We start from the raw sequence: 19701 nt of genomic DNA on the forward strand, positions 1-19701 counted from the left end.
AAAGGAAAGAAAGAAAGAGAGAGAAAGAAAGAAAGAAAGAAAGAAAAGGACAGAATGGGGGAAAGGGGACATTTTGGTCTCTTTGGACAAATTCAAGTACAATGATGCTTCCGTCCTAAAAATATTCTTCTTCCCAGCAGAAGCAGTCCATCCTCTATCCCCAAACACTAGCCTATCCTTGCATTAAAAACAGGTAAAGATCTCACCTGAAGCAGTTACCTTGCATGAGGATATTGATTTTTCTCAAGACCCACCTCTACCACTCCTCTCTGCCTACAGGACTCAGGGAATCAGTATATATTGCTATTTTGCATACTGAAAGAATCGCAAGATCATGCTAATTCATATCAAAAGAAACCAGAGTAACGTGTGTGGGAGTGCTAGATGAGGAAAAAAGAAACACAGTGTAGAATTGGATCAAATTTATTGATATGGGTACACTTAATGGAGACTCTGAATTTAGTGTGTTAGCTAGAACACCTGGGAGTTATTATAACAGTGTGCTTGGTAGGTTGCCTGCAACCTGAAATCAGTGGAACTGCAGTAAATAAAGAAGCCAAGACTTCTTCGGTATAAGGTAGAGAAAGATATCCAATATCTTAAAAGATGCAGGGAACTTGCAATGGATTTATCACATGTGACACCCACTCATCCTCCCTCTATTATCTTCCTAGAGGGCTCAAAGGACACTTCCCTCACAAAACCCCCTGAGAAACAGATTGGTGAAGGGAGTGCCAGGGTCCTTGGGAAGCTCTCTAGTACCTGTCCTCTGTAGAAAGGTTTGATGGTAGTACATGCATCCCTAATTTTTTTAAAATTTATTTACCTTTTGATCCCCTTCCTCCATTTCTCCCACTTCCCCTGGCCCCGCCCTCACCTCTGACAACCACTCATCTGTTCTCTGTATCTATAAGCTTGTTATTTATTTATTTTTTTTAGATTGGTATTTGTCTTTCCTGTCTGGCTTATTTCACTTGGCATCATGCCCTCAAGGTCCATCCGTGTTGCCATAGATGGCAAGGTTTTATTCTTTTTTATGGCTGAATAATATTTCATTCTATATGTGTGTGTGTATATATATATATATATATATATATATATATATATATACTATAACCTCTTTAATTCCTTCATCCGTCGATGGACACAGGTTGTTTTATACCTTGGCTGTTGTAAACAGTGCTGCAATGAACATGGGGGTGCAGATATAATTTTCAAGTTAGTGTTTTCATTTTCTTCAGATAAATATTCAGAAGTGAAATTGCTGAATCATATGGTAGTTGTATTTTTAATTTTTTGAGCAGCCTCCATACAGTTTGCATAGTGGCTGCACCAACTTACATTCCCACAAACAGTGCACAAGAGGTCCCTTTTCTCCCCATCCTTGCCAACACTTGTTATTTCTTGTTTTCTCGATAATAGCCATCCTAACAGGTGTGAGATGATAGCTCATTGTGGTTTTGATTTGCATTCGTCTGATGATTAATGACGTCGAGCATCTTTTCATGTACCTGTTGGCCATATGTATGTCTTCTTTGGAAGATAAAGATCTATTCAGACCTTCTACCCATTTTAAAATTGGATTGTTTTCTTGCCTTTCAGTTGTATGAGTTCTTTATATATTTTGGATATTAATCCCATATCAGATATATGATTTGCAAATATTTCTCCCATTCCAATGGTTTTATGGTTTTAGATTCTTCATTCAAGTCTTTAATTCATTTCGATCTTGACATAGGTCTTGGTGATGATTTTTTGGATTTGACACCACAAGTAAAAGCAACAAAGGCAAAAATAAGCAAGTGGGAGTATCAAGTTAAAAAGCTTCTGCACATCAAAGGAGACAATAAACAAAATCAAAAGCCTTAGCCTCCTTCCGTCAGAGCATCCGAATAAGGCGTCATTCCAGTCTGAGGAGGAGGCGTTACTTGCCACAACTGCATATTTGTCTAAGTGATGCCAAAGAGTAAGAAACTTTGCTTAATACAAGTACATTTTCTGATAGAAAATGTGACACTTTGAAGAGAGCCGAAGTTCTCTACGGCTACTTCCACGAAAGAACTTCCTTGTCAAGTAGTCGTGGCCGAGTGGTTAAGGCGATGGACTAGAAATCCATTGGGGTTTCCCCGCGCAGGTTCGAATCCTGCCGACTACGACACCCTTCCCTATTGAGGCATAGCCAGTTGGGGAAGAATGCTGTTGCCTTAAGGAGAGAAACTGGATTGTTCTCCAACCTGGCTCTTTATGGTTGCCGCCGAAAGGCTCCACGAAGCACACCGATTGCACCCCAAACAGCGTGGGGTCTTCTTATTACTATCATTATCTTTAGGTAATTACTACTATTATTTTTAAGTAATTCTCCCTAGAAGAGCCAAGGCTTTGATGATGCCTTCCTGCTTCCTGCAATCAAAACCCTCCTTACTAGGCAGGCTTTTCTAAAGAAAAAAACTTGGCAGAAACGTTTTCCCCTTATCGGGGCTCTTCTGCAGTCATGTACATCCTTGTTCACGTACAAAAGGAAACTTCACGAAATCTTGGATCAAATACAAGTGAAAGCCAAGACTCATGGCTATGGTTGTGAATCCAAACTGGGTATCAATAGGCAAACCACTACATAACTAAAGATATTAATTAAGACATTTTTTGAGTAACCCAACAAAAAGGTTGACGACATTATGCCAGACTGACTTGTCCTGGGGTCCAGGACAGTGGTAAAGAGAGAGGGACTTAAAATGAGGTGAAGTTTTGACTCATTCTGGGCACAGAATTCAGATGCAAAATCCCATTGTATGATTAACATGTATGGGTTAATGTATTAAAGTGTTAAAGGAATGTTAACCACAGCTGAGCGCCTTTCTAGGAATTCCTAGGAAAATTTGATTATCACTACCTTGACAGCTTAATGGAACTGGTCCTCACCTCTCTTGTGGAGACTGGCACAGTTGTCATACTTTGGTGCACCTCATCCAAGAATGCATCTAATAATTTTTCTTACACACAGTGCTTTCCATATTCATTGATTAAATACCAGATTCCTTCCTCTTTCATGTGTGTGTTCAGAGGAATGAAGTACAATAAAAAGCGTTGAGTTGCAAAGTCACATGGGTCAGTGATGCTGAGCTGTGACAAGTCCTCTTTGCTGAGCAGTGCCCGCCTGATGAACATGACTTGGTTTTGTCTACTAAGACCTGGGCTTCCAGAGGATGAACTTTTTTCTTTGCAAAACTCATCATCTCTCATCAAGCCGTCTCTCACATTCAGCATAAGGGTTGCTTTGACTCTGAGAAACTAATAGAATTCTAGAATGTCAAAGCTAATGAAATGTTAAGGCCCTTCTGTGGAAACAATTCCTAACTTTAGAGCTGAGGAAAGTGACTCACATGACATCAATGTACAGAATTTAAAAATAAAAATTTGTTCAAAAAGATACCTTAGAGAAGAGTGTTGATAGTATAAGCAGAAATTCCTCTCATTCTGGATACTTCTTTCTGTAGGAGCCCATGGAGAATGAAGCTCCGGTTCTGGGGGCTGGAATAGAGATCCTGAGCTAGGACTGACCATTACACAGAATCTTGCTTTGTGCAGTATCAGCCTGTGATCTGGTTTCCAAATACTGCTTAGGATTCTGGAAGGGGTTCTTCTCTCTTTACTTTTAAGTCGCTGAAATTTCTTATAAACAAGGAAAATAAAACCAAAACCAAAACACACTGGTGAACAGAGAAACAAAAGCCAGAGTTACAGCAACTGCAACAGAGAATGTAAATAAGGAAGTACATTTGCAATAGAACTAAATGTGAGCCACTGACATAATTTAAAATTTTCTAGTAGTCATATTAAAAAGTAAAAAGAGACAAGCATAATTCATTTGAATGATATATTTTATTTAACCCAATATATCCAAAATATCATTTCAACATGTAAGCAATATTAAAAGTTGACAGTGTGATATTTCACGTTTTTTTTTTCATACAAAATCTTCAAAGTCTGGTGTGTATTTTGCAGTAAGAGCTCATCCCAAGTAGGACCAAGTGCTCAATAGTCACATGTCTCAAGTGGCTAAAGTATTGGACATCACAGATCTAGAGTGTGTAGAGAGCATAGAATTGAGTTGGTAGAAGACTGAAACCAAGGGATGGTCTACACTGCAAACAGTAGGCTACAGTCCAAGATAGAAGTCTTCATGGCATGCACTTCTCGGTGCTTTCGGGACTCGTGCTGCTGTAACACCCAGTAACTAAACTTGCTATTTCAGGGAGCTCTTCCTTACCTCCCTCAGGAGTGTCTGCGGAAGCCCAGCGAGTGCTTCCCCAGTTCCTCTTCCAGCGTGGTAGGCAGCACCTGGCCCAACATGGTGGACAGCTCCTGTTTCAGTACCGTGGGCACTGTCAGCCCACCAAAGATTCTATTTCTAGGAAGGCAGAGGCCGGGAAGTCCACAAGCCTCTTTCACTCATGTCTCTTTTCTTTTCATTTGTTTCAGTTGTGGGGATCATTCGTCTCTGATTGGCTGATTTGCTGTCCTAAAGCCAAGGTAGAGTTCCTCAACTGTAAAATTGTTTATTAGCTTCTCCAATGTTGTCATTCTCAGGTTCTTCACCTCCTGAAATCCTGTGCATTCTTAAAGATTGCCTCCCCACATCTCCTACTTTGAAAAGTCCTCAAGTTCATCCTTCATTCCCCTCCTTCTGTGCCGCTTATGGTGTCTTTGCCATAACACTGTTTAAGAAAATACAACAATAATATTAGCACTTACATAGTTCTTTGTTTATATGTCTCATATGAAACTACTTCTATATTTATCATTCATTCTGCCTGCTAGTATGTGGACTTTTTAAGAAATGAACTGTTTAAGTCTTATCTTAATCCTCCAAGCCCAGGTAGTCGGTTATTAAATCACTTTAAATGATGTAAACTAATGTAGTAGAAACTAACCCCATTTATAAATCGAACTGGTGTGTGTTCTTTAAATAATATGTTCCTTTAGTGCATCCTTTCATCTCTTTTGTTTTCTTGGCACCATTTAAAAGTCTCAGTAAAGTAGATGGTCAATTAATTCATCATTTTTCCTTATATATGTTATGAACCTTTGCTATTTCCTTTGCTACACCTGTTAGTCTTTCAGAAGCAACAGAACATCCTAAATTAAGTGCTATTTATGAGCTATCTTTGACTTTGAAAAGGAAAGTGCCACCTCTACATGGCAATTGTAGTAAACATTCAGTAAAAACACAGAATTCAGAATAATCAGAGATGATAAGACTTAAGAGAGCCAATGTTGTCTAGCATCTGTCTCCTTTTGTATGCTACCTTCTTCAACAAGAAAGGGAGAATATCACAAATCAAGGGTTTCTTCTCAGTGGAGATCTTAGAGTAAGGGTTGAAAAGTAAATGAAATAGAGGTTCCAATAACCTCTGGTTGAAACAGAACAAGGTTCCATTCCACTCTGTGGGACCTACATATGTTTAATTCTAGTGTCCCAAATGTGTACCGTGAGAAACCCAAACCCATGATCCCTCTGAAAAAGGCGAGAGACACTCTGAGAACTGGTTTGTCTGGCATTTTAGCTTCAGGCATGGGTGTACTTTGGCCTCCTAATTTACGAAATTGACGTTAATGACTCACATAGCCATATTTCAAAGATGATATTTCTTCAGCAGCTTTGTACTTAATTACAGTTGAGTAATGGTTAAGCTTATTAGTTAAAATTAGGTCTTGTAACATAAAGGAGACTCTTCAATGTAGAGGGTTCTGAGCCTCGTGTCTGTGTTCTCCAGCAGTGTTTGTGAATCCCTGATACGGTTTCTACAGTTGTTAGCTTTGTGTCAGGGCCATCTCTCTGTGAGAGGGTGAACAAATTTTATTTTACATACCGTGGGATTTTGAGCCAAAAAATAATTTAAGAGTCTCTGTCTTACTAACTTCATGACCACTGAATGAGAAGAATTTGTTAGCTCTATTTTCTTGTTTTGGGAAACACATAAAATGACTATGAAAAGATATGTGGGCTCCAAACAAATTCCTTCTAACTGTTGTAATAGATTTGTCTGACATGAACCCAACATCTGCCTTCCCAGTGACAAATTCACACTTACCACTATACTGGGGAAGAAAGTTTCATTGAAAATCACTATGCTCACTACCATGCCTTTGTATATTTCTGATGTCCACAGACCAAAACAGGCACATGTCCATCTAAAGCAAATAATTTTCAAAGCCTTGCCTGACCCATGTTGCTAAGGGCATTGACAAAGTTTTTCTTTTTCTTTACATTTCACTATCACGTTGCTCCTGAGAACAAATAGGCAGTATCTTAGGGACCTAGTTCACAAGTTACCTCTTGTACATAGAAAAGACATGGACTGATACTCTCTTCTAATCAGCACCTTCAAGTCCCATTCACCTAAAATTACAAATTACAATTTTATTTATGCTTGCCACCTTATCTCTGTCATCATGCTGTCAGTCTTAAGCAGTTTCTTCAAACTGTCCCTGTGTGAGCTATATTTATTTGCCTTCTTTATGGAGTATCCTGCCTAATGGACTTGAATCACAAGGGCAGGGGTCATGCCCTTTGCCTTGTTAACTTTGTGTTATTACACCCCAGTCAATATGATTAATTCCATTCAGAAATGGGGTTTTATCATATCATGAACCATATGAAAGAGACTTTTTCATTAAGGTGCTTAATTAACCATTAAGGTGGTTCCCAGATGTAATGATTAGCACTCTGGTCTCTGAATCCAACCGTCTTGAGTTTAAAGAAGCTGTTTATTTCACAGCTTTGTTTCCCTGTTGTCAGGAGTTCAATGTCTACAAAAGCCATACTAAGCAATTTTATTCCTGATCTCTCTCAGCACTTAATATCTGTATCTAGGAGGCTTCAGAGAGCCTCATCATGTTTCATAGGGAAAGAAAAAGGGGTCAAAAGTAAATACATTCATTTAAAATAGCATCAAAAGGAATAAAATATTCAGGAATAAATTTAACAAAAGAAGTGCAAAACTTATACTCTGAAAACTACAAAACATTGCTGAAATGAATGGACATCTAAATAAAGAGGAATATATCTCATGTTCATAGACTGGATCTTAAATTAACTTTGTTAAGACAGCAATTTTCCTCCAAATCGTTCTACAGATTCAATGCAATTCCCATCAGAATCCCAACTGACTTTTTTTGTGGGAATTGATGAGTTGATTCTAAAATTCACATGGAATTTCAAGGGACCTGGAATATCCAGAACAATCTTGAAAAGAAGAAAAAAGTAAGAGGACTTGTGCTTCCCAATTTCAAAACTAACTACAAGGCAATGATAATCAAGACAGTGTCATAATCGTGTAAGAATAAGCATATAGATCAATGGGATAGAAGCTGAGAGTCCAGAAATAAGGTCATATGTCTATGGTCAACTGATTTTTTTAAGGGTGCCAAAACCATTCAGTAGGGAAAGAATAGTCTTTTCAACAAATGGTGCTGGGAAAACTATGTAACTACATGCAAAAGAACGAAGTTAGATCCTTACCTCATACAATTTACATAAATTAACTCAAAATGAATCAAAGACATAATGTAAGAGGTAATATTATAAAACTCTTAGAAGGAAACATAGGAGTAAATCTTCATAACCTCAGATTTGGCAATGGATTCTTAGATATGACAGCAAAAACACAAATAACAAAAAATAATTGATAAATTAGACTTCTTAAAAGTTAAAAACTTTTGTGCTTCAAAAGACACTATCAGGAAAGTGAAAAGACAACCCAAATAATGGAAGAAAATATTTTCAAGTCATATATATGATAAGGGACTTGCATCTAGATTATACAAAGGACTCTTACAACTCAAGACAAATAACCCATTTAAAAATGGGCAAAGAACATGAATAGACATTTCTCCAAGAAAGATATACAAATGGCCAATAAGCACATGAAAAAAAAATGCTGTAATTAGTCATCTGGGAAATGCAAATTAAAACCACAATGAGATACTACTTCACACCTTCTAGGATGGCTTGAATGAAAATGACATATAATAGCAAGTGTTGGGGAAGAATGGAGAATTCAGAACCGTCATACACTGCTGGTGGGAAGGAAAATCATGCGTCCACGTTGGAAAAGAGTCTAGCAGTTCCTGGAACAATTAAACATAGCTTTACCATGTGACCCAGCAATTCCACTCCTAGGTATATAAACCAGAAAAAGGAAAATATATAAATAAGTAATAATGATAGTAAAACTCAAGTTATTTTGAAGTATGTACAGTGAAAACTAAAATCTCTCTCCAGTCTATGAGCTCAGCTATTTAATTTCTATCCACAGTAGCAAACTGAAACCAGGTCTCAAATAATCTTCCAGAGTTAAAATATATGCATGCACTTAAGCTCTATTTTTAAAAAATCATTGCTGTTACATATAATTCTTAAGTGAATGTTAAAGTGTGTTCCAGTTTGCCGGGGGTATCTCATGAATCTCCACCAGAGGCTGGCAGAGCAGAAGCTGATCTCATTCCAACAATCCATCAAATAAGGAGTCCTTCCAGTTCTGAGGATCAAGTGTTACTTGGCAATATGGTTACAACAGCATGATAGTCACCCAAATGACATCAAAGAATAGGAAACACTGACTGCAAATACTCTTTCTGATACATGATTCAGTCTTTCTGGTATGTGATTTGCTTTTATGAGACCTGAGTTTCAGCACAGCTGTTTACTTTTATAAGGAATCACCTTGTCGTGTAGTCGTGGCCGAGTGGTTAAGGCGATGGACTAGAAATCCATTGGGGTCTCCCCGCGCAGGTTCAAATCCTGCCGACTACGTGGTAGTAAACTGAGTTAGTTCCTTAAGGCTGTACATTTTGACAAATCCTGGAGTTGCTAGTCCAAAGACAAAACATGAATTCTAACCAATATGCAGGTGGTTACTAAACTTGCCAGTTTATGATCCTGCAATTAACTTACCCATGATGGGGCTCCATCGTGCTGACCAGAAAAAAGAAGTCATAATTACTGTATTTTCCAGTAGGTTTGACCTGTATCTTAATACATTTTCTTTCCTCCCAAGAAGAGTCCTAGCTTCAGAGATACCTTGGTGTTTCCTGCTATCAAAATCCTACTTGCTTCTCCATGGAATTGTTACATTTTCAGGGATTTCCTTTCTCATATATAACTGTATCCTTTATATGTCTCAACACACTCATATTCTCATGTCTGAGCGAGGTTGATCTACAACTCCAGGCTTGCTTCACACAACTCCAGCCCGTTTATGGGGTAAATAAAGTGCCAGAAGTAAATGCTATTTGAAGACAGCAAAATTCTTTGCCCCCATGTGACTGGAAAACTGTATCTACCAAAAAGCAGTAATCAACTGATATAAAGTTTATTCTCCTTCCCTATTAAGAATTTGAATATTTACACTAATCAAACATAATAATCATGATATGAAGCTCAAATGATTTTGAGGTTATATGCAATGAATAAAATCTATCTTCTATCCGTGTGCTCTAGCTGTTTAGTTTTTCTCCACAGTGAAATGAATTTTTGTATAACCTTCCAGAGTTATATGTGTGTATAGTATTCAATCCACTCTTTATTTTTAAATGAATGGTAGCAAACTTATATTCAGTGATGATCTTGGTTTTTTCTCTCCCTTAAACATATATTCTGACCTGTACAAAATATGCCCAACTGATTTTTTGACAACAGTACAAAAAAAATTCATTGGAGGAGTGATAGCCTTTTCAACAAATGGACATCCATAGGTAAAAACAAAAACCCACGTTGACCTAAACCTCATTCCATATACAAAAATTAAAATAAATCAAAACTGAAATGTAAAACTATAAAACTTTTAGAGAATAACATAGGAGATCTTCAGGATCTTAGTCCTTAGACTTGATACAAAAGCCCAGTCCTTAAAAGGAAAACAGATAAATTGGACCTCATCAAAATTAAAAACTTTTACTCTTCAAAAGACACTATTAAGAGGTTGAAAAAAGCAAGCTACAAATTGGGAGAAAATATTTGCAAACCACATATCTGACAAAGGACAATATCTGGACAATGCACAAGAATTCTCAAAACTCAGCAGATTAAAAAACAACAACAACAAAAACCCTAACAATCCAATTAGAACATGGATAAAACACATGAGATATTTCACTGATGGGCATCTACAGATGGCAAATCAGCGCATGACTAGGAACACGCCCAGGGAGTTTGGCTCAGCTTTATAAAATTGACTCTAGCAATGGCAAAGTCCCGGCCATAATGATCTTACAGCTTTCCCACATACCCTTTTTCAGGTCTCGGCTCAAAACTTTCCATTTCCTAGAAAATGACTGATGCTCAGCTGCATAGGCCAAATGAACCTCTTTGGAGGTGGCTACTGTGTTCTGTTAATGCTGGCAGGAGAATACTGGCAGTCGATACAGATGTAGAAGTGAGGGCCCCCTTCTCCCCCTGCAAAATTGTCTTGGGCTGTCAACACTGGCTCTGCAGTTTCTGTGGCAGAGAATAGGGAAAAGAACAGAAACTCTGAGAATCAACTGGAGAAGGCGAGCAACCTGCAGAAGTCAGAAGAGAATCAAAAAGAATGAAGGACAGCTCAAGGAGGAAACCAGTCAGCATTTTCCGAGGTTTGACTTCTTGCTGCTACAAACCATGCTCGCCTCAGGGGAAACTTGCCCCGAGGCTACGGCAAAATCCTCATTTCAGAAAAGGGGCTTGCCCCTACCCTTGGGAGCTTTCATTTCCAGTTTGGGGCCTCGGCAACCTGTTGAGTCGCTGGGGCCTTCTATCTTAATTCCTAAGTCTCTTCGTTTCCGAGCGATGAGAACACGTTCAAACGAACCTCCCGTATGAGGAGACCTTTGAAAGTGGAGAGCGAAGCATTGATGACTCCATATTGGGTTATGGAGAGGAGGAATCGCAGTTGGCCCTGAATCCCGCAAGAAGGGGGAACTTGGAAAAAGGGAGGCTTACTTTGGAGTCTCCAATAACGGAGAGCAGCAGAGCAAGTGAAACCTGCGCAGACACAGGAGTAGGGGAGAAACTAAAGCTGAAACAGAGATATTGTCCACTTTTGCCTGATAGATAGGAGTGCGTACTTGGAAGGAGGGAAAAGAAGAAAGGTAGTCGGTTCCACGACCAAGAAGAAATCCTGAGGCAAGGGCTTTGGTTGAGGAAGAACCTGACTCTTGAAAGGTTTTATAAGGCTTTGCTGGGTTCTTGTTCTGGAAATCTGACATTGTAGCCATCATTGTTCCCTACCTAGCTATCATAATTCCCAACCCAAAGGGAATGATTGGTGTCCACTTGAAGAAAGGGTTGAAGATTTGTGAAGACCTCAAACTAGAGATGGTGTGGCATTAATATTTTGAGAATGACATGACTGTAAGGGCGGGAAATAAAGCAAAAAGTGTAGAGGAGGCGGACGAAGAAAAATAGTGAAAAGAAGACATTGAAGTGTTGGGAAAGTGTGTAAGAATCACGATTGAAGAGTATTTCCCAGCTTTTTGCAGCAAGCAGAGTGGTGCAGCAGGAGTGTGCTGGGCCCATAACCCAGAGGTTGGTGGATCGAAACCATTCTCTGCTAAACTTGTGTGTTTTTCTCAAGTCCGGAGATTTTTTTTCCTGCTTCCTACACCTACTGAAACATCCACAAAGCAGAAATGGTAGTCAAAAGAAAGCCACCGGAGACAATCTCACAACAATTCTCATCCTCTCGTCTTCCTGGGGCAGGAGTATCTCATTTTCTCTGCCCCAACTATCTTCAAAGCCCACAGAATGATGGCAAATGCTACCCAGTCTTACTTGTCTTCCACCTCAACTGCTTACTCCCTCACTGCTTGCTTGGCTCTCACTTAGAGGTGCTCAAAAAAGATATGCTGAACCAAAGAAGCCTTACCGTGACCATGGCCACCCACATTTCCTCAACTGCTGGTCGTTGTGGTCTTTGAATGGGATGAAGCCAAGATAAACTGTGGAAGGAAAGCATTAGAGAAGGACCTGGAATGATGGGGAATCTCCATGTGTTGGGCGGAGGCAGAGGTGGATTTATGTGATTGCACCCTGTCCTAGAGGAAGGGACATGGAGGCGAAAGTGTCCAGTTGGGAAATGCTGGGTAATGGCGGGAGAAGAGGAAGAGGAGCAGAGAGAAGAGGAAAAAGAATGGAAGATGACGAGAAAGGAGACCAGAGTGCAGGTGGAGAAAAGGAAGACGTAAGGAGAGAGAAGGAAAGGAGGAGCAGTTGAGTGGAAGTTCAGGAAAGGAAGGAAAAAGTACAGGATTGAGGCGATGTGGAGTTTGAGGGAGACAGTCTTCACCAACTGAAACAAAAATAATTTCAGCCTCCCGTTTGTTTGGTTTCAGGTAAGGGACCAGGAGGGAACTTGACACTTGAGCCTAGGACTTCCTGACCTCCCGCCACATACCTAAAAGGCATCAAGCAAATACATTATGCTTCAGTCCTTTTCCTCAGCTGGGTGTTGCTTCTTCCTCAAATAGAAGCCGGTTTCCCTCCGCAAATTTTTGTATAATTTGGGCCTGGGGCTTTTCTCCTGACTACGCGGAGGTAAAACACACCCCCTTCATACACGTGCAATCATTGATTCCAGGAATAAACTCCCTGAATCAATCTTACCCTAAGTACTCAGCCCGACTTTGATCTACTTTTACCCTGCACTTTCATGTATTTATCGTCAATAATGCAGAGATCAACAATGACCTGCTCAGCTGCCACCGACCCCCCGATCCCCAAGGCCTGGGGTGGAATAAGGAATTACCAAGACTTCGGAAAGACCCATATATTCCCTCACATTATGGACCACTGAGTTGATAGAGACGCACACTTTTAATCTGAGCACCTATTATTCAAATCCCTGTTTTTCTTCTTTTGATTTCAGCCTCACCAGATATGACCTACCGCCTACCTGGAAGATCGCTGCCCAGTGGAGAATGTCTGGGGACCCAGTAAATTAAGAATAAGAAAAAAGTACAACTTGCAGATCCATCCACAGTCATACCCATAACTGCTTTGGGGACCCAGTAAATTAAGAATAAGAAAAAAGTACAACTTGCAGATCCATCCACAGTCATACCCATAACTGCTTTGGGGCCCCAGTAAAAGCCAGCCAGGTGTAATGTTGTCGTCCTTATCTGGCTGGATCACAAAGAAAATGGCTTTATTTAATTTCTTTAGTTGTGTAAGTAGTTTGCTTATTAATACCCAGTTTGGATTCGCGACTTGGTGACCTAGCTATGAGTCTTGGCTTACACTTGTATTTGATCCAAGATTTCGTGGAGTTTCCTTTTGTACGTGAACAAGGACGTACATGATTAAAGAGCCCTGATAAGGGTGCGATTCTTTGGACACGGAAATGCTCCTATCAAGTTTTTTCTTTAGGAATATCTGTTTTGTAAGCAAGGTTTTGACTGCAGGAACAGGAAAGCGTCACCAAAGCCTTGGCTCTTCTAGGGAGAATTACTTAAAAATAATAGTAGTAATTACCTAAAGATAATAATAGTAATAAGAAGACCCCACGCTGTTTGGGGTGCAATCGGCGTGCTTCGTGGAGCCTTTCAGCGGCAACCATAAAGAGCCAGGTTGGAGAACAATCCAGTTTCTCTCTGTAAGGCAACAGCATTCTTCCCCAACTGGCTGTCTCAATAGGTAAAGGTGCCGTAGTCGGTAGGATTCGAACCTGCGCGGGGAAACCCCAATGGATTTCTAGTCCATCGCCTTAACCACTCGGCCACGACTACGTGGCAGTCGCTCGCTCTATTAGCATAAGTAGCTGCATGGAACTCCAGCTCTCTTCAAAGGATCAAATTTTCTACCAGAAAGTGTATTCGTATTAAGAAAAATTTCTTATTCCTTGACATCATTTAGACAAATACCACTCTATGGCGGCAAATTGGCAAGTAACACTTCCTCCTCAGTCTGGAAGGGCCCCTTATTCTGATGCTCTGCTAGAAGGAACCTAAGCAGGAGACATCCTGAGAGACCAGCTTCCTGATCTGTCAGCTTCTGATGGGGATCCTTGAGATACACACACTCAACAACTGAGACACACTCTAACATTTGTTGCAGAATTATGAGTATAACCACGATTTGAAAAACTCGAAATGACCATCAGTTTTCAAAATAAATTTTGGGACATCCATATAGTGGAAGATTCTGAAATTTCTAAAAGATTTCAGTCTTTTAGAAAAGCCACAACTATTTGATTTGAAGGATTGTCCCACCTATGTCAACACTTTTTTATTTTCCTGCATCCATATGCAGGAATAACTAGGGAACAGAACTCAAATAAAACAGCTCCCCAAACCTTAAAAACGTGAAAATTCATGTTACAAATTTTAAAAGCTTATATAACTGTGCTCAGTGTTCTTTCAAAATGATTTTTAAAAAAGAAAAAAACAGTTAAATGCTAGCAAGCAAGAAGGGGTGGAGAAGTCTTCATTAATTCTAACAATCTCTAAATGGCATTGATTATTTGAGAAACAAGTTTAAGGTGAATGCTTTCATTGTGGAGTGTATTGAACAAGACCGATGATTAATCCAACTACCACTTGAGGCAAATATCAGCTCTCGAGCAACATCAATAAATAACCAATAAATCAATAAAAGACATTGTTCTGCTATTCACTTACAAAACTTGATGATTACTTTACACTGTAAAAAGCAACAACAACAAAATTAACTCATAATCCTGCAACCCAGAAACCAGCACTAGCAACGTTTTGAAGTATTCCGCCTCTACTCCCAATATTTCATATGCAAAAGTTTTGCATAGTTGAAGTCATGTTCTTTGCATCCTGCGCTTGTCAGTGAACATTATAAACATTTTCCCAGATCAATTATAAAGTGTTCCCAAATTTTGTTTTACTGGCTTTGTAATGATCTATTACACAGATGAAGCAAAAATATTTAAATATTTATCTATTTTTAAATACCTGTTTTTTGCTATCACATGAGAAATAAAAATAAAGATTTTTATGCAGTACGTGTTTTTCTTTGTTAAGATTATTTCCTTAAGAGGGTGCTTCTCAAACTTAGGTGGGCATCAGAACCACCTGGAGGGCTTCTTGTTAAAACAAATTGCTGGATCTCCTGGCTTCTGCCCTCCCCCCTCCTAGCAAGTTTTTAATTCTGTAGATCTGAATTCAAGCCCAAGAATCTGCATTTCTCACAAGTCCCCAGGTGGTGCACACGCTGCTGCTGGGGACAATAACTTTGATAAGACCGCTCAAGGACAACAAACTTCAAAATAAATGTACTGTGTTAAAGGTTATAAACTCCTTATGAATCTAAATGGAGGTATATAGCAAGCGCCATGGTAGTAAGACCAAATAATATTTGCAAGACTACAGTGAGGGAGGATTGTTCTTACCGTCCTAAAGAAAAACAAATGTTTTTTAACTACCAGAGAGACAAATTCCAGCCTCGATCATGGAAGTCACGTTCCTTTTGTATTTGAGATTCTCTTTAAATCTACTAGGGGACGCACTTCCATTCCTAGAACTCAGAGAAAGTCCTTGGTTTTGGAGCCCTTGACATTTCCATAAAAAGGAATCTAAGCCAAGTGTCCCCTTCATCAACCCATTCTCTCACTCAAGAATCAACCTTATTAATTTAGCTAGATTTATTCTGACATATACATATACATGTTTGCATTTCTTTTTGGCGCTATTCTGCGTTGAGAATGTCTTCCTGCTGAGTTCGGATCCCTGGAAAACCTGTATTCTGAGTTCCTCCCTCTCCCCCGGGCTCCGGAGGCTGAAGTCTTCGTTCTCTTGGGAATTGTCTCGCGTCCTTCACTAGGACAACATGAGTGACCTTCAAAGGAAGGGGACCGAGACCTCTCCTGCCTTGTCTTTTCCAGTTAGGACAGAAATTGCTCTCCCCCACCCCGCCTCCTCATTCTGAACTGTCGCCCCAGTCCGATTTTAATCGTTCTTTTGGAAGCATAAGTCAGTTTGATCCATGGAAGAGATTCTTGATTTAGATTTTAAACCTGAAAGTAAACATAGATGACTCCCCACCCCCACCCCCACCCCCGCCATTTCTCGCACGTTCCCTTCATTCGAGTTCCTTCTCCCGTTGGTATTTACGACTGGAGGTTGTTTAGAGCTCACTCAAAGCTCCCCTTCAGCAGGTTCCCGAGAATTAGGTGTGATCGTGCGTGTCCAAGATTATCACCGGCTTTTGGACAAGCTCCAGCGACTAAGAAGTTCGAGTCGCTTATTTAGGAGCATTTTATTGAATTACATCACCAGCTGGCTCTTGATTTGCTCTAGATGAGCTCTTTCATTCTCGAGGGAGTGGCCAGGACAGGGCTGAGAAACTTTTTGTTGCCAGACCTACTGTTGGGGAACGTGCCACACATCCACCACTAGTTATCACTTTAGCCCACGAAACAGTCAGCAAGTTGGTAGTCGTGGCCGAGTGGTTAAGGCGATGGACTTGAAATCCATTGGGAGCTCCCCGCGCAGGTTCGAATCCTGTCGACTACGGTTTTACCAAGAACCCTGCATGGTTAAACGCGCCTCAAAAAACATTGCAGTACCTCTTGCCACTAAAAGCACAGTGATATTCTCCTACTGTTGATTCGTCACTACGGTAAAGCGAAGGGCTGTCGGGATTCATAAAAAGTAGGGACACGGACAATTTTCGTTGAACACTTAAGATGTGATATAAGCAAGAGCTCCATAATATTTATATCTCCATTTGGTATTTAAACTGTGTGATGGCAATAAATGTATGCAGTAAAGATAGAGTTACAGTTGCAGAGTAGAGGCGTTTTTTGCATTTTCATCTGGGAAAGAAAATTTATGTATCAATAAATACAAGAAAGATAAAGCAAACTTCAATTTTGACCAAACTAAAAGTGATCCGTGCAGTATATGAATGATGGAGCATGAAGAGTAGATTCCACATACTGTGAAGGTCGAAGGGTGTAATGAGGCCATAAGTAGTGTTTTCCCAGTACAGTATTTGCAAAAACAAACAAACAAACAGGGGTGCATAGTGTTTCACAGTTAGTGGCACTGTGAGAGAGAAAACCAACACTCTCTGGTTTTGAATAATGGAATATGTTTACATGTGGAAGCAGGAACTTCACAGAACTCATTTATTATGAAGGAGAATCTACATATGAATGTTTGGATAAGCAATTTACACATGGGCAATGTTAAGAAGAAGCAGACAGTGAATAAGATCGGTGTATGGGGGGGAGAATCTTCATTGTGAGCACACTTGGAGTTAGTGATATGTGTTGGTTGTGAGAAAAAAATTTTGCTTAAAAATTCCACACACAACCTGGTATCATAAAGAGACTATTTGTGTGTGTGTGGAGGGGGGGAATCTTCCCAGCTCCTAGTCCATGTGAAATGCCTGCAGATTTCTAATTCAGGAAAACAAAACAAAACAACTCACACTTCATCCAAGACAAATACTATACTAAAAAAAAAAAAAAAAAAAATTTCCTGAGACCTGGGCAAAACAGTACAAGAACAAATGAAAAAAAGGAAAACTTATATACAAAGAATGTAATTAGTAAAGAAATCATTCATTAGCATAAGTCACTCATTTTATCTGAGAAAAAGGGATGTTTGGTGTTTTGTGCATGGCACAATGACCAGATGAATATTGCGATGAAAATATCATTATGGATTCCCCCCCAATTTTAACTTGAGGTGTGTTAAATCTGTAGATATTTTTTAATGTAATAATGAGTCTTGCATGCCCTTTTACTTAGAGTCACCTACTTTAAGATATTCCATATTTAGATCCGCCCCACCCCCGCCCCACCGTGTCTGTGGTGTCTGTCTGTATTTAGTATATATAAAGCATTTATATATACTACTGGGTTCAGTGGCCTTGTGGATGGGGTGGAGGGCGTCAGAAATTGTGCAGGTAAAGGTCATGGGCAGAAGAGAAATTTTCTATTAACTGTATATTATCCAATGCTATTAGATTTATTTATTTCCCGTATTTGAAATATTGAACAATTTCAAATATTCTTTTTAATGTGCATAGAAAATAAACTTTATTAAAAGAGTCGTTATTGCTTTTTATTAGAGTTGGTTTTCTAGTCGCAGCAGAGTGCAGGGGTTTTGTTATCTTCCACCTGTACTTAACTTACTTCTGATACTTCTTTTATTCCTTATAAAATGAATTCCATTAAACCAGAATGGAATTCCACTTCTGCCTCCTCACCCAGATGCAGATATGTTTGGACTCACAGGAGCTCACAGGAGATATTAGAGGCAAAATTGATAGCGGTCTTTTAGGTGGACAGTATTTTCCGGGGGCAAACAAGTGAAACGAAAGGACAAAGCAGGTTCCACCGAGACTTGAACTCGGATCGCTGGATTCAGAGTCCAGAGTGCTAACCATTACACCATGGAACCGCACGGGGGGTGCTTTCGCTCATAATTGTCCATGATATGTCATAGTAACTCTACTGAAATCATTTAGCTTAAACAATCAAAATTTTTAGTCTACGTCCACTCACGTCACTTTCGAAGAAAATCCTAGGGGATTTAATTTTATTTATTTTTACTTTTCATCCTATTTTTTGCCAAGGAACCCATAGCGTCCGCCCTCTACCATTAACTCAGAAACTTGGTGATCCTAGGCCTCGCTTTCTTCATTAAGAAAAACAGAGTGAGCAGTTCTTATATACACCAGCACTGAATTGAACGTCTTATATCCATTATATGATTTAATATTTTAAAACTCGCTGAAATTTTTTAGTCTTTATATAGGCGGGAAAACTGAGCCTTAGAAATTTCAAGTCTTTTATCTGCACCTCTGTTCAATTTCAGCCATGTGATATTTTTCTCCACAGAGATTATGTAGTTATCAGGTCCATTGCCTCTAGGAAAACAAGTTTTAATGTGTTAATTTCTGGCACATTCACAGAAGAAACCTTGAGAAAAACTATGTTTTCGAGAAAATGGAAAAGGTATGCTTGAAGAAAAAGTCTGAATTTTGTCACCTGTAGCGATCGGTAAGGGACGCGATATTTCAGGATCAGAGACTCATCATACTCGCCTTCGTCAAGAAGAAGGTGCCCAGTGAAGGCTGCCAAATTGTACTAAAGACTTTTGTTTGTTTGTTTGTTTTACTCTATTCCACAGACACCTTTTTCTTAAACCCAGCGCGCTTCCTTAAACACTAGGTTTCTTGGGCGGTGTCGGTGGATCCTCCGCGTCCACGCAGCCAATAGAACCCCTGTCTCCCTTTCAGCTCGCCTGGTCTCTCGCCTCCTTTCGGCTGCACTCACCGAGGCCTCCCAGCAGCAAGTTTCTGTTGAGATTTCCACAGAGCTTTAGCCGAGTTGCGCTTTGGAATTTGTGTTGGTGGAATTCTGGGGATGCTGGCTCCTTTCCCAGCACTCGTCCCAGTGGATGTGTATATAGGCATTCTCCTACGACTGCATAATGACTTCTAACTCCATGGAAGGACATCTGCCTCCTTCAATGAGGCGGCGCAGTGACTACCCGGGGAAAACAAATATCCGCCCTCAGGACTGTTCTGAGAGTTCAGTGCCAGAGGCCTCTGCGATGGCAGCGAGAACGTCGCCACGTACGGCCCTCCGCCTGTCACTCACAGCAGCTTCCTGCAGTCTGGTGCACTCGCCCACGCGGCGGAAGACAACAGAATGGAACTCTCCTGCTAACTGAGATGAACAA

General features: G+C 39.9%; 5 non-coding genes across 5 annotated transcripts; 3 read left to right on the forward strand and 2 right to left on the reverse strand.

Moving 5' to 3' along the window:
• Positions 1 to 2073: 2073 nt before the first annotated feature.
• Positions 2074 to 2155, forward strand: TRNAS-AGA (transfer RNA serine (anticodon AGA)). The gene has a single exon. It is a non-coding gene; the product is annotated as a tRNA-Ser (tRNA).
• A 6578-nt stretch (positions 2156 to 8733) lies between these two features.
• On the forward strand, positions 8734 to 8815 carry TRNAS-AGA (transfer RNA serine (anticodon AGA)). The gene has a single exon. It is a non-coding gene; the product is annotated as a tRNA-Ser (tRNA).
• Positions 8816 to 13679: 4864 nt separating this feature from the next.
• Positions 13680 to 13761, reverse strand: TRNAS-AGA (transfer RNA serine (anticodon AGA)). The gene has a single exon. It is a non-coding gene; the product is annotated as a tRNA-Ser (tRNA).
• A 2672-nt stretch (positions 13762 to 16433) lies between these two features.
• On the forward strand, positions 16434 to 16515 carry TRNAS-UGA (transfer RNA serine (anticodon UGA)). Its single transcript has one exon. It is a non-coding gene; the product is annotated as a tRNA-Ser (tRNA).
• A 1827-nt stretch (positions 16516 to 18342) lies between these two features.
• TRNAQ-CUG (transfer RNA glutamine (anticodon CUG)) lies at positions 18343 to 18414 on the reverse strand. The gene has a single exon. It is a non-coding gene; the product is annotated as a tRNA-Gln (tRNA).
• Positions 18415 to 19701: the final 1287 nt, after the last annotated feature.

This window comes from Physeter macrocephalus, chromosome 18 (genome assembly GCF_002837175.3).
Source record: "Physeter macrocephalus isolate SW-GA chromosome 18, ASM283717v5, whole genome shotgun sequence".
In the NCBI taxonomy this organism is placed as follows: domain Eukaryota; kingdom Metazoa; phylum Chordata; class Mammalia; order Artiodactyla; family Physeteridae; genus Physeter; species Physeter macrocephalus.